The sequence below is a fragment of the Oculina patagonica genome, chromosome 11 (assembly GCF_052425735.1).
Source record: "Oculina patagonica isolate OP01 chromosome 11, crgOcupat, whole genome shotgun sequence".
Lineage (NCBI taxonomy): Eukaryota > Metazoa > Cnidaria > Anthozoa > Scleractinia > Oculinidae > Oculina > Oculina patagonica.
The window spans coordinates 1,876,679-1,892,284 of NC_135768.1; the positions used below are offsets into that span (position 1 = coordinate 1,876,679).

Sequence of the window (15,606 nt, forward strand, 5' to 3'; positions counted from 1 at the left end):
GCTTGCGTTCGTGTGAAAACGAAACATCACATAAGCGCAAGAAAATTGTTAAAGCCTGGTTTTCACTAGCGACGCAAGCACAAGCACAACGGCAAGAATAACAGCTCTTATTTCACCGTGAAAACGGCTTCGACTCAAGCAAAAGCACCAGCGCATTGCAGTTTTATGCTTGCGCTTGCGGCAAGCACAAGACCAAGGATCAAAATTTGTCCTTTTTGCGTGATTGCGCTTATCCTTGCGCTTGTGTTTGCGTCGCTAGTGAAAACCAGGCTTAAATTGCAAAACGGCGCAGCAGTGCGACGCGGCACGGCACGGCACGGCACGGCACGGCAATCCACTGCACTGTAGGGGAGACAAGCCAAACTACATACAGAACAAATATTGATTAGATTGACACGTGTTGGTGGTAAAAATTTGACTAAAACATTTATTTACAGTTCATATAATAAACACTCCACTCAATATTTCAACGCTAAAGCCGTACAGATTATGTACACTATAATGTCAAGAAATATTTGTTGTAATACCACTTTAAACCATACTTGATTTTAACTATTTAGAGCGGTTTTCACTTGAGTGTCGAAAGTAATTTGCGTTTACTTTGGTTCTACATTGCTACGCTTAGTGATTGGTTTAAAAATCTCCCGCCACTTTCTCAGCCAATCAGAACTAAAACCAAAACCAATCGTGTCTGGCTCGCGCAGGTTTTCCCGCGCTTCGTGTCGGCTACATGTATTTGCTTCGAGTTTTGATTGGTTCACTAGATTGTCTGCGTTCTTTGTGATTGGCCAGAGTAATTACTTTGGTTTTGGCTTTACGACACTCAACTGAAAACTGCTCTTGAACGATAAGAAGGTAATGCCTTGCCCCATCTCATAGAGTGGGCAAAGAAAAATAAATTAGGGTCGTCTGGTAGCAGCTTTCGCAAGCCGGGTCTCACAAGAATGGCTCGCTAGCCTTCAAGAGGGGAATAGAACTAACAACAGGAACAATGCCACTAGCCCGAAAAACCGTGAATAGCAAGTACTACACTAGAGGACCAGTAGAGTTACAAGCTTACGAGAGCTGCCACACCACTGATAAGTCAGTTCTAGGATAGGACAGCATGTAAAGAATTTTTGTTCTATATATACCAGTTGAAGATTGCTTTCGTTTTCTCGTTACATGAAAGTATGAGAAATGAAAAAAAAAAAATGATCCAGTAGTCTGCTAGCTGCAAATTCCAGAGCAAAGAGGAGAATAAAGGTTTCAACACTCAACATATCACACGTTTGATTGTTAATGGCTAGGTTGCGTTATTTGGGTGATTCTGTTGCATACTAACTAGTCTGAAACTTGGTGTGCGCCCCTAGACAGAAAACTTGTCAAACGCAAAATATATCCTTCAAAGCATGCATAAAGAATTATGTCTGGTCAAAAACTGGACAACAATTAGTGGAATTTATTGAGCTAGCTGCCCTGATTCTGTCTCATTTAGTTTTTAGCTCAGGTTGTATAACTCCGAGGTTTAAAAGCCTAAAAATCAAACTTTCTATTACGTAGCTGAGATCTATTCAATATATGCCGGATATTTCATTGCAATGTCATTTTTTTAAGTTTGGAGCTTGTTACTAAAAATACTGATGTGGAGAACATTGTTATCGACAATGACATGTTTCCCTTAATTAGAAAATGAGTTTTATCTTTAGAGCGGTTTTCACTTGGTGTCGAAAGTTATTCGCATTTACTTTAGTTTTGTTTTCTTCGCTCAGTGATTGGTTTTAAAAAACTCGCGCCACTTCTTGTAAAATCATAAGAAAAACCAAAACCAATCGTGACTCGTTCACACACTCGCACGTTTTCCTTCGCTTTACTTCGAGTTTTGATTGGTTCATTGGATAGTCTGTGTCTTTTGTGATTGGCCAGTGTGCTAACTTTGATTTTGGCTTTACCACAGTCAATTGAAAACCGCTCTATGCAAAACATTTGCTGTTGTTTGGGAATAGTTGGTATTCCCAAAATAGGTGAAAATGCTCTACCACCTAGGCGTTGCTTATAACTAATAGCTTTTAACAAAGAAAAATGATTTTCACACTACACTATCGAATCTATACATTTGCAATTTTACATTTACACTTTTTTACAGTTATTTAACTCGGTGTCAAACTTGTAAGAACGTGCCATTACGCTTGTCTACAAGTTATAACATTTCGCGAACACCCTCTAAGTTATTCTGAGCAATTTTTGACATTTGCAGTTAGACAATAATTTCGTACTGGAAGTCTTACTTTCTCGATAAGAAACTCCCGTGTGCGATGTATTTTTTGCCGGCTACAAAACATGTCCAGATATCGCTAAACAAATCCTTATTTTAATATCGCGCGCAATATTCTGCGAATCTGGAACGAGGGTAAAATAATACTCCAATTGAGTAGCTGATATATATTAGATGAATATTATTGAATCCACATTCTTTCATGAAGATATTAATATTTAAGTATGGTATGTATTTCTATCAACAGTATATCAGGCAATACGGTTAAAATCGTAACACCAAACTGCCGACTTAAATCATTGCAAACTTCAAAACTAGAAGATTGCGCTGTTTTAATTTTCTGGGAGAAACGCTTTTCATTAAAATTTTCAGTTGTTGAATTTATATAAAATCTGCTTTTAAATGTTGGGCTCCAATTTCATATGAGTACAGAACAAAAGTGGTCTACTGAATATATACAACATATATGCTTACCCATAGCCTTATGGCGTCTGATAGCAACATATCCTAGGTGAATAATTTATCTCAAACGGTGTTCAGATATTCTCTGGTACATTTACGACTCGCCTTTCAATTCGCCTTTAGTTAGAGTTAATTGGTTCAATCACTTGCATTAAAACTCTGTTGATTTCTTTAAACTGCATCTTTACGAGGCGACATCAGTTTAACGAAAGTCTTGCTTCTTAATTTCCTCCACATATCTCTGAACGCTTCTTTAAAATGTTTGTCATGAAATGGATACAGAAATGGGTTCAGTGCACAGTTCATAAAACCCAATGCTAGGAAAGCGTCGTACAGTACAATAGGAATAAGTCTTTCACGGTCGCACCAAACACACACGTTTCCAATCATACTAATTGTCACGTAAGGTAGCCAGCAGAAATAAAACAGCACTACAATGAATCCCAGGTATCGAGATCCACGGACATTTCGCCGCATTCTTTTTCTTTCCCTTTTATTGTTATTGTCATTTTTTGGCGCGAGCTGAGCCATTTGTTGGGCTTCTCCGTTGATGTACGTGTTGTTGCTGGAATTGGACGAATCGTTCGTATTAAGTGACAGGCTTCTCTCGATTTTCAGAACCCTTTTGCGGTGCTGTTGAACGATCGAGAAGATGAAAGACCAGAAAATTGCCATAAATAACATGGGCAGTATGAAATTTACGATATTCACAGTAATATTGTACTCTCTTCTTGACACAAAGTAACAGACGCCGTTTTCATAAGCCGGTAGGTCCTCCATCTCCACCCCATAACAGGCAAGCATGCCCAAGCGATGGCATATATCCACAAACAACCAATTATGCATACAGCTCTTCTGGGTGGCATGAGGGAGTTGTATCGAAGAGGCATTCTCAACACCAAATACCGATCCACTGTGACAGCGCACAGATTAATAACCGATCCCGGCACGGCCAGTAAATACATCGTGGTATAAAAACTGCACATGAACGCGCCATGCGTCCAACTGTTCCTTTTCAAAGTTTGGTCCAACTTGAATGTTGTTACGAGCGCCGATGTTAATATGTCTGATATTGCCAGGGAAATGACGAAGTAGTTTGTTGCGCTGGTTCGTAGCTTCTTGTACGCGATGAATGCATACACCACAATACTGTTGCATACAAGGGCTAAAATAACAATAATGATCTCGGTAACAGCGAGAAAAACGTCGAACGCTTGCTTCCATTTCTCTTCTTCTGGAAACGCTTGAGCTGGAGTCGGAATCGGTGACGACCCATTGAAATTTGACGTGTTTGAGTTGTTCGCCATCTCACACCTGTTTACTGGCTTTTTTCACCTGAAAAACGTAAAGAAACAAACCATGTTTCAGCGAACATCAAGGCTTTAGTTCCAGTTAATGAATCGCCATTCTTTTTCGCTAGTTGCGATAAACGCCGACACCAGTGTTGTTTTTTTCCTTAATTTTAATTCTTAAGTCTCGCCGACCTTTAACAGAAATTATACATTCAAATGAGCTGATCATATTGAAGTGGTATTGCCATTTTAGCTTGATACGTTTGATGTTTTTTCCTGCCGACATCTCAATCGCAACGAATTCAAAGTAAGTTTTTGAAAACTGTGAGAGGTTATTTATATAATTATGGAACTACTTGAAATTCATTTCACCAAATTCTCTAAGTATAATAAGAGACGAAAAATGGAATCGATACTTTTAAAAACACCCATTTTACCACCAATAGTTTACATTCTTTTAAAAATGTGATTACTCTTTTCAAGCAAATCCGATTTGCAACAATAAAAGCTTACGATATTAAAAGTATTTAAGGTATTAACATATTACAGACGCAACAATATAAATGATCTTTTTTAATTTGCATTTGCTCTATTTTAATTTGCTTTTTAGGAACAATCAAAGGGCACTTAGAGCCAGCTCATTCTTCTGCTTTTCGGGGGGGGGGGGTAGGGTTTGGGAGTGGTGGTGGGTAATGAAAATGTACTGGTACAGTAAGTCAAGTACAGTCCCTTTAAAGTCAAAATCCGATACGCATGTGAAAAGAAATGAAATCACATTTCACATCTCAAAATGGTGCAACGGAATCAGTTGCCAGGACAGGGACCCTAAACGTATTTTCACGTATTTAACACGCGCACCAGCGATCAAGTCCAGAGGCGCGAGACGGCCCCATTCCCCGCACGAAATGTCCAAGAGAAAAAAGAAAAGAGTTCGGACGGGCGAAGAAAATAAAAATATAAATGAAAGAGAGGACCAGTCGAGAATCAGATACGCGGGGAGGAGCGAAGAGAGCATGCACATTCCTACCCCGGCCCCGAGACCCGAAGACATCAGTCTGCCCAGCGCAGGGACAAAAGACAGAGATACAAAAAACCGGAGGGCCCATCACCCGCCCAGAAGGAGCGACGCCAAACGGAGAAACGCGGCAGCCCGGACCCCGAAGCGAAGGCCCCCGCGGGGGAAGAGAGAGAGGGGCGGACGAGACGGGAGAGGAGAGACTGCGCCGGCCGAGCGGTAGGGAGGACCCGGGCGGGACGCGCGGATGACTGTGTGACGAAAGACCCCGCCGAGGAGACTGGACACAGGGGGAGGAGCTCCGCACTCCGTCACACGTCCACCGCCCCGCGGACGACCCCGAGGGCGGGAGAGAGGGGCGGGGGGCGCCCGCCCGACCGGGGGAGGCGCGGGAGGGCCCCGGAGGGGAGGGGGGGGCGCCCCCCCGCCGTACACGCCCGCGGACCCCGCGACCACCCTTGAGAATGAGCTAAAAATGAGCGCTAACAGACTAATTGTCAGTTCAAAACATCATGGCAGCTTTTGTCAGCAGTTAGATGGCTGACATCTTTCAGCAAGTTAAAACTTAAAAAAAATCACAGTAAACTAAAAATAGTATAATAGTAAATTCGATATTTACGGTAAGAAAACTCACAAGCACTTTGAAATGGATCAATTGTAAACTCAAAAACGACCATGTTTTTATGTTTGTGGTTGATGGTTCGAAAAGTTCACACTTCAAATTGTTTTCTTGATCAGGCATGCAGAAAAGCGCGCGAAAATGAAAAATGACTGATTTAAGTAGAAGAACTCTGATTCGTCAAAACTATGTCACGTGCTATAATTCGTCGTCGATCGAGTGCAAACGTTTTTTGCAAGAAATTCAGTCGTTAGGTAGGCGGGAGTCGTTTTAGATCTCTTTGTCATGTTACAAATCATCAGAAAACAGTTTTCCGAATGACGATTGATCGATTGATCGATCAATCAATTAATCAATCAATCAATCAATCAATCAATCAATCGTTAACATACGGAGCATAAGGAGCATAAAAATACTCGTTAAAAAGCGTTAATACAGCTAAGTAACATATTAAACGAATGATTAGTACACCGGCAATGTAGCAAATACTGCAAATAAAAATATATTCAATAAGGGTGCCGTCGACGTCTTCGCCAGCGATCATTTGGCAACTAGACTTGTCAAAGTATGACGCGCAAAGTAGTCTGGTAGAACCGGAAAAGAATACTTTACAAGCATTGACCATCACAAGAATCGTACTTGTATAAAACGACGTACGTGCTGTGTGAACAATCCAAATCTGACCACATGCAAATGCACATACATCAGAGTGCATGCAACATGCAGATGTCATGCATACCTGCGCTCCATAGGCGCAATCAGTATAACATGTGTGATAGGGCTGAGATCAGAGTAACCATTCATCGAGAGAACGCAGGGAAAATGAAGCTTTAACATAGATCTGAAAACCAAAACGGCCAAAGCGCATGCATCGAGGTGCACCAGCATTTTTTACTGAGTAAACAAATTTCGAGAAACTGTCGATTGAAGTCCTGAAGTGCTCTTGTAAAGTTGGTAAAATAACTCAACTGAACTAAAAAAAATATGTTTAACTGTGTAGAAAAACATGCAAGGCATTTTTAGAGTCCTTTAAAAGTACTTATCCGCCAATCGATCACTTGACGGCTTCACCCGTGTATGATATATAACTAAAGCATCGTCTGTACGTGCTCCTTGCTGCTGACACGAACCTAAAATGAATCACTCTAAAAAGAAAGGCACTCTAGCCAGTTTGAAACATGATTGCTCAATGTTATTTGTATGCATGGCATAAAGCCTTCTTTTGGGACAACGGCTGAAATTCTAGCGCGAAGAGTCGGCGCGATATAGAGATACGATTAGGGTAGCTTTTGACCCCTTTGCCTCTAAAGAGTGCCAAGGTGATTGAACTATTTCCACTTGAGAGGAAATGAAAAAACACAAGTACAGATACGCATATGTACTGCCTAATAGCTTTCAGTAGATAGCAAAGTACCTTTGTACTCCGGCAGAGACTGAAAACGTCTTTAAAACCACCTTGTACAGCAAAATTGACAGTAGCACATAAAAGTACGCTCAGTAGCTTTCATTTGAATGGTCACACACTAGGGTTTCATCCACAAACTTAAAAGATAGAACCACCTTGTACAAAATATCCCAAATAATACAAACATTGCCACATACAAGTACTGCTCAATATCTTTCCTTTGAGTTTTTTATATATACCTAAATTTTTTACCAAAATAGACTAGAATGGAAAGGAATATCACATAGAGATGTAATGAACTGAAATACAACGTTTGTATTCACATTATTTGTTCTTACCCGACTTTACTCGACGAAAGCTTTCACGGATGTCGTTGAAAGTTCGCTGTCAGCAAAATCTGTGCGGTAAAGTTTTAAAACATGAAATGAAAATTTGTACCCCTTCTTGAAGACAAAACAGTGTCAACACTAAAGCGGTGCTTGATGCAAATCAATGTGTGAGCTCTTGACGTATTTCAAAATGTGATGTGAGTTCCGTGTTGGAACACTTCATCTATTTTAAAATCCGCCCAACGCGAACAACAGCCGGCTGCAATTAAGAAAGGAAATAACATTCTCACTCTATTGGCCACAAAAAGCGACCAAGAATCTAACACGAACACCTACAGGCTAAAAGCACTGAATGGCACGAACGTATTTTTACAGATTACCACGCGATTCGGCACGTTTTAATTAAAAGAAAAACCTCAAAATATTTGTTGCATTTTTTGAGCTGCTGAGAGCCTTTTTATTAAAAATATTAAAAATAAAAAGAATGTTAGGTCTATATTAAAGTAAGCTTTGTACACCGCCTGTTGATACTAGACGCGATAAGTGCTCATCAGTCTGCGAACACTTCGTATTTACCCCGTGGGCATGAAATACAAACACAAGCACGATTAGAGCACGCTAATAACAAATTATTTATGGAGGAGGCCGCGGGGACGAGAACACGAGGGGCGGAGAGAGAGTGTGGGGGTACCCCGACCACCAATTGAGACACTGACGAACTGACCGATCGACGAACGAGCAAGGAGGAGAACAACGGAACCTCACAAGCCGAGAAGCATGGCATCGTAGCTGTGGTCGAACGTAGGAGAGCGAGCGTCGATGGACTCGCCAGTCGCACAATGTTTTTGGCTGCAGTTTTTGACTGAGGGTTGTTCTCTGATTTGTTTGTATTGGTCGTTGTGAGGATTTATAGCCTGAGCGAAGACACCAAAATGAGTTTTTTATACTGACTGTTGAGTGTAGAGGAGCAAAATCACGTGATCTACAAGCGGCGTGGATTTGGACAGTGAAGAAGATGTATATTAATTCACAGGATAACGTATTTTTGTGTTATTAGCTCAAAAATGGCAAATTATATGAATAAAATCATTTACGACTGAAAAGTTATCGAATGGGTACGAATTAGAAAATTCAGTTTTCTTGCACTGCTTTCACAGATTTCGCTACAATTAATTTTTGCAGTGTTTGTTTTTTAATCATAGTTAGGCAGAGGAGGTAAAAATACCTTGCTAGCAGCTGATGACAAAAAAGTATGATTGAAAATGAAGAATTCAAAACGATTTATAATGACTCAGAGTAAATTTTGTAGGTATTTTGAACACAAGTCTTTAATTTTTCATACATACACACACAAAACAAAGCCCAACAACTAAACTGAATTTGCAACGAATTAAAACGAATGTTAAACGATAGATCTATGATTATTCTTCGTCACGAAGGCCACTATAAAATGAAAACCTTCTGAAACCACGCAGATAAAAAATAGCGAAAACGTGATAAAAACTTCGTTGCCGAGTTTAATCTTGTTAATTTATGGTCGTTTTCTTCTGATTTTGGTTCTTTTAAAATAAAATCAGCGGCTTTGCTGACAATTTGCATTTCTCAAACCACAAATCATTTTAGCCAGATTTTAGCATTGATACTGAAAGATGATGAGTCCGGTACTGAACTCTGTTAGCGATAATTAAATATTATTGTTTTTAATTTTTAGAAGGAAAATTTTATGTTCCTGTTTCAGGTTTTTGTTCCTGTTTTTAAGAATCGAGGAGTCCTTAATCAAATTCAAGAGACTTTCGAAGGTACTAGACTTTAGTTTGAGACTATATCTGATTGTGTTGGGATGATTCGTGGAAAGCCCAGATAAACCTGTCGCCCCTCCCCTCTCAAACATTATACAGGTTTATATTTTTTTTTTTTGGCGGGGGCTCAGCAGTTTTCCTATTTCTTAAAAACAGAATGGTTGCATTGTTGATACTCGAGAAAAAAACTCCGCATCGCACATATCCGCTGGCGCTGTTAGACATAATTAACCATTTTACCTTTCACTCCAAGGGCTGCCAAAACAGAAACAACTAGCACCACATGAAAATAACGCCAAGTAGCTATAATTAAACGGCTACATACGCAGTAGGGTTTCATCAACAGACTAAATAGGTAGAACCACAATTTTGAATGCGAGGTTTGGTCGTGGGAGTTATGGGGGTAATGTTTACATGTTTTCTTCGCAGGAAGTCTAAGCTTAAATATCTTCCTGTTTTATCTGAAACATCCCTAAAAATAATGTCACGACATTACTTTAAAAGGCCCACAATTTCGTGCAGAAAATTTAAGATCAAAACTGCAGTGGTTTGTGGCAATCGCTTATCAAGAAAAATCTCTCGTCTTTACAATAAAAGTCACAGGCCATAATATCAGAGAGAAAAATCATAATTTTAATTTATACACATAGTGGAATCGTTTTAAACGTCTTAAATTTGTTGCCCCTAAGACATGCTGGGGGTTAATTTCTGTTGGTTGCACGCTATGAGATGGCAGACGCCAAAATGATGCAGCAAAGATATTCCAAAAACCTTGCGTTGTGCCAAAGTTTTTTTAAAGGCAAATGTGTACACAGGGAAAATCTGCTACCCTGTCTTAATAGGCCAATGAAAACTATTAGGTGAATGTAAAATTTGCATTTGAGACGAAATATGAAAAACACAGAAGCAGCTGAGTACATGTGACTGCCTTAAATGATATATCTTTCATTAAATTTCAATGGCCATGTTGTTATACTCAGAGACTAAAAGAAAACAGGGAAAGCTGACAGTGAAAATCTGCTATATAGCAAGACTACTATTAGAAAACCTCAGTAATAGGATTGTTGTTGGAAAGTGTGTATCCTGATTGGCTGAAAGCCAGACGATTTCGCGCGCGTTCGCGTAGACGTGGTCGTCGACTAACCCTGACCCTGAGATTCCTAGTCTAATATTTTATATCGATTAATACGTTAAGGAAAAAGAAATATTCTTTTCTGTACAATTAGAAAAGCTCGCAAAATTTTTGGTTTAGTTTTCGAAACAGCAAAGCATTTCTCGGTCTGTTTCTATTTCTTTTGGATTTCTAGATCTCTATTTCTGGGGATCACGTTTTTGGTGTTTCGCAACTGAGGGGGAGAGGCGGGGACAGAAAATGCCCTCGCAGATTTCAAACTTAAGTAACTTCAATAGCATTCAAGCAACAGCCATCAAACATTGTGCCTTTTCCCTACATCTATAGGAGATTACTTTGGCGTGAGAAGTAGTTTTCCTCGGGTGATCTAAACCTTAATTGCGTTTTCGAAGTTTCTACGTTAGATCCATTTGTAGGATCGCCACCTTAACTCATTTAAATCGAAGAATTACTACTGAGTTTGGTATGTGATCTAGCCATCTTTAAGAGCTTAATCTTCACGAGGTCTTCGAAGAAATCGCCTATGCTCAACTTCGGGACGATAGTCTATTTTTGGTTTGCATGTTAAATGCTAGAGAGTATATTATCTGCTTATGTTTTGATCGGTCATAAATTCAAACTGAATGAGAAAAATATATAAATAAACGAGTAACTATTGGAAACTAAAACAACACATCGAAGACAATCTAATACAAGCTAATATACTTGTTAGTTACATAGATTTCTAATTCAAGACAAATTCTGGTAAAAATAGAGAATTTTAAAGTCAGAATTTGTTGTTTTCGGCAAGGAAAACACCTTGGCCCAGGGCGTGAATCAGCCAATTCATCTGTCAATCGACTGAGAATTTATTACGGGTAATCAATCTATTTATTGACCGGTCAATAAAATCGATAAATTGAACATTTGTCTTAGTAGCGAACTTCTATTTTCTAGAAGTCCGAAATTTCATTTTGAAAAATATTGAAAAACAAACATCAAACAGATTTAACTACTGCTGAATACCTTCCCAGTTTCAAATTGAGGCATTACCATCGTTTGTGTTTCCTTTAGCTTGCCTCTGATCCATCTTTACTCAGTAGCGTTTATTTATTTTCCCATCAAAAGAAAGGGAAGGAACATCTTTCGGCCATATTAACCTACAACTATGCGAGGTCGTGAACTGGCACAAACAGAACAACTCTTATTATATTTGACACAAGGGTGGCACTGTAGCAATTATTTTGCTAGCCTCTTTACTGTGAGTGCACTTAAGTCACACGAAAAACAACTTAATTTGTTTCGGGTGACGCGCAATAGGAGGATACCAAGAGATGTAAACATCCGAAAAAATTGGAAAAAAGACTTTTATTAACGTAAAAATCTGCGGGGTCGTGAAATGCGACAGGCAGAGCTATAACATGCGTGAAGGAAGGCAATATGGCAGTTATTTTGCTAGCCTCTAAACTTTGAGTGCCTTTTAGTCACACAAAAAACGTAATTTGTATCGGCTGATTGGAAAAACACGCAATGGGAAGGCACAAGGAGAGGCAAACATCCGAAGTAAATCGGAAAAAGAAAATAACTTTTGGCCATATTAACCTAAAAGTATGCGGGGTCGCGAACTTCTACAAGTAAATCAGCTATTATATGTATGCGTCAAGGAAGACATAACAAATTATTTTGCTGGCCTCTTTACTTTAAGTGCACGAAAAACAACGTAATTTGTATCGGTTGTTAGCAAAAACACGCAATGGGAAGATGCATGGACATGTTAAAACGCCCGACGCAAATCGCAAAAGTAACGCTTTTTTTTTCTTATCACGGCCCACCAAAACCGATTTCCAATTACAATGTACGTAGATTGAAAATATCAAAAAATCGACTTGTCACGTACATGTCAGTGTTATCATGTGGACATTGATAAGGGAATTATATCAACTGTATAATTTACACATACCACAAGTTTGAAACTAATTGAGTAAAACAACGACAATCTTGTCTTCCACACTACCGGCCGTGCGAGACATCACGTCTTGTCTTTGGCGGACCTTTGAGCCACATCTTTCTGTCCGAAACTTCGATAAAAACTTTAAAAAATGTCGGATTTCGCGCTTCGTTGTTTTTTAAGGGAAGGAAAAGATTTATAGCGGCGGCAAACGAAGGGTTTATTATCACGTGGCATGGCGTTAATTACGCATGCTTGTAATCGAGTCTCGAATCGATGGGTTCCGTAAATTTGTAAGGAATTACCGCTGCGCTACAATTTCTTCAGTTAAATGTATTCAAAGAATAACACGTTTGTTTCAGTTTAGTTGGGCTGATAACGCAGTCTTTTTATCTTCAGTTTTTTTATTGTATGGTACGAATTTTCGACTAACGATAAATGTTTTGCGATTTTAATTTTACAAGGTCCGCTAAAACACTTTTCGCGTTTTTCACCGCAAGATTCGCCAAAAAGGGTGCAACCCAAAAATATTTCCCCCGACAAAATAAGCTTCATCAATAAATGCTCCTCATCTTACGATAACCAGCATTGCCTTTCAATGCTTTATAGTTTTCTGAAAAAAAAAATGCAGTTTTGTGTTGAACAGCAATTATAAGAACAAATTAAACTATAAGGAAATGTACCTCCTCCTTCCCGAATCACAAAAAATCCGCAAAACCCTAAATTTGGAAATCCGCAAAATTGTTGATTAATGTGTGCTTCCGTCTTTTTTGAAAACCCAAATAATTTGTTGTTTCACGGTGATATCGATATGACGGGGTGTGTTCTTAGCTCTCGCTAGGCATTTCAGCTATGTAGGTTTTATCTCGCGTCGTGGCTTGCAAACAGCTATAAATATAGCACAAGATTCAAGCACAAGGCTTTTCTGTGGAACTTCCCATGCCATATTCCCTTGAAAGTTGACAACTAAAGTTCTAACGCGAATTTAATTGTTTGTTTTAGAGGAAAATGTGTTTTTATTAAAAAAAATTAACGCTTATTGATGTCAGCCTGATAGCGTAGTGCAAATTGCTGTCGGTCAAGTAACATGATTGCTGTAATTCATGATGTGATGTTTAATTTTGTCAGACGGTTAAACAGTACGTCACATTTAGGACTTCTTTCCAATAATTCGATTACGACAGATATCCTGTTTCTGCCGAGGGTTTCACGAAAGGAAAAAGCAAAAGAGATTATCCATCTCCATTTCCACCGAAACAATCGCCGAAACGTACACAACCAAAGCCGCGAAAATCTCACCGAAGCAAAATCGGTGAATTTGTTATTAACAGGTGCCTTCAGTTGTTCGTGATATGAAGTGTAACGATCTTAAAAGGGACATAACTTAATTAAAACCCAGTGTGATACCAAGAATATTTCCTTCGTAAATTTCAAACAGACTTTTCGCGCAAATCGCAGCTAAACATTAAACAAGATAATGAAAGTTATGTTCATGAGACTGACGGCTGTGGTTTATGTGGTGAATTTTATGGACGAAAATGTTCCAGTTATTTTTCCATTTGGCCTGCCCCTACAAATTCCAAATGTCCAATTTATATTTACAGTTGCATCTTAGGCGTGTGGGTGATGTATCGGAAATACTGAGAGCTCCGTCAGCTGCATGCTTGCATTTAAACTCAAGCATTTAGCAAGTTTTTTAAGCATATTGTATACCGCGAAAATCATAACTATCTTCAATACGTGTACACACCTGAAATAACTTAGTCGTATATCTGGGCTGACGTTCGATCCGTATTCACCATCGACTTGAATGGTTTGACTTGAGGGCCATATTGTTTCCAGACAATCTTCTTAATCCCAGTACTAGTGTTCAAGCAAACAAGGCTTTGGTCAAACTTAAAAATCGGATTTTCAGAGCCAAACGAGTTAACTTAGCAAAAGACACTGTCCAATCGCTTCCTTGTATTCCGAACGAACGTCCTTCGAATTACAACGTCAATAGGCGATGCAGTGAAGTGGGTACACGACATGAAGTATTTGTCAGGTTTGAAGGTACACAGATAAAATCAATACAACGCGTAAGGGAAAGAAACTGAGACTTTCAGGAGCAATTAGTTATGATATCTGTCAACTGATAAGGTAGAAATGGCAAAAACACCATTTTACACAAAACAGAAATAAGATTGTGTAACCACAACTGACGTAAACAAGATATTGCACCGATTTTATCTGCTGCAAAAGAGGATTTAAATAACTTTAAAAATGTCCCGACAGTTATCCTTCATTAATTTACTTGTTAGCTAGTTCTTTTTTTTTTTTTATTTAAGATATACCCTGCTATGAACGAGCCCCTCTACTAGACGGCTCTACTTCCTTTGAATATAAGGTTTCTCCTTATAGGGATGTTGTTGGTGTTGTTGTTCAGTTTAACCAAAAAGATAACACAGCAATCGAGAATCTACCTTTTGCTATCAGTCAGTTGCAACTGGTGCCACGAGTTCACGCCCTTTGTCTTTGCAGATTAAGTTTTAATAAGCTGCTTTCCTACAAGAAAAACCCAGCAATATTCACTCAGACTAAATGGAACGCAAAAAAGATGCCGGATACAATACTTGTTCGCCATTTTTCTCTTTTACTGATACTACTATTTATATAATGGCTGGTATTGTTTTAACTAGTTAGGACTGACCAAAATATCGGAAAGAAAGGCGTGGCTATATTGAATATCTTATATTGGATATTATAGTGTGCATATCGCTGTTTTATATTTTGCTTCACTTGCACTCGTTTGGCAACCCTGTAGGGCAACCCTGTAGGACGAGTCGAAATACAGATGATGAGGGGAAAATGTATGAATTCTTTTATCCGACGATTTGCCTTCCAGAAATCTAGACTTTAAATTCGTGTCTTATTTTGCGCAAGGTCAGGTAGAACTGGCGGACATTCGGAGCATTGACAACCCGTTAAACCGGTTTCCTGCAGTACAAATATCATTAGCTAATCGTACCTCGTTCCGCGCCGCGTTTCTTGTACTTTAGTAAGCGAAGTTGAAGCATTTTTGGTTCACATTTGGCAAACATAACAAATATGGGAAAGGAAGAGCTGTTAAAAGTTGACAACTCATATTTCTCTAATGGATCTGTAGCTAGTTAAGGTTATTTGAAGACGGATAAAGATGATCGGGTGAAAGAAGCTTAGATTCACACTATTAAAAGGTTTCAAAATTTGGCGGTGTACATTACTCTTTTAGAGAAAACTCTTTTCAGACGGCATTAGCACGTGATAACGGCCAATGATCATGAAGGGTTATTAAGTTGTGGATAGTCTTGATGTGTCAACATGTACTAAGTTCTCAGAAATAACATGGAGAAA

At 39.1% G+C, this 15,606-nt stretch overlaps 1 pseudogene across 1 annotated transcript; it reads right to left on the bottom strand.

Annotated features, from left to right (window-relative positions):
• Nucleotides 1-400: 400 nt before the first annotated feature.
• On the bottom strand, nucleotides 401-14,312 carry LOC144629440 (beta-1 adrenergic receptor-like; annotated as a pseudogene). Its single transcript, XR_013566372.1, has 2 exons — nucleotides 13,985-14,312; nucleotides 401-4,051 (listed from the first exon to the last, which is right to left on the bottom strand). The product of XR_013566372.1 is annotated as a beta-1 adrenergic receptor-like (transcript).
• Between the last annotated feature and the right edge of the window lie 1,294 nt (nucleotides 14,313-15,606).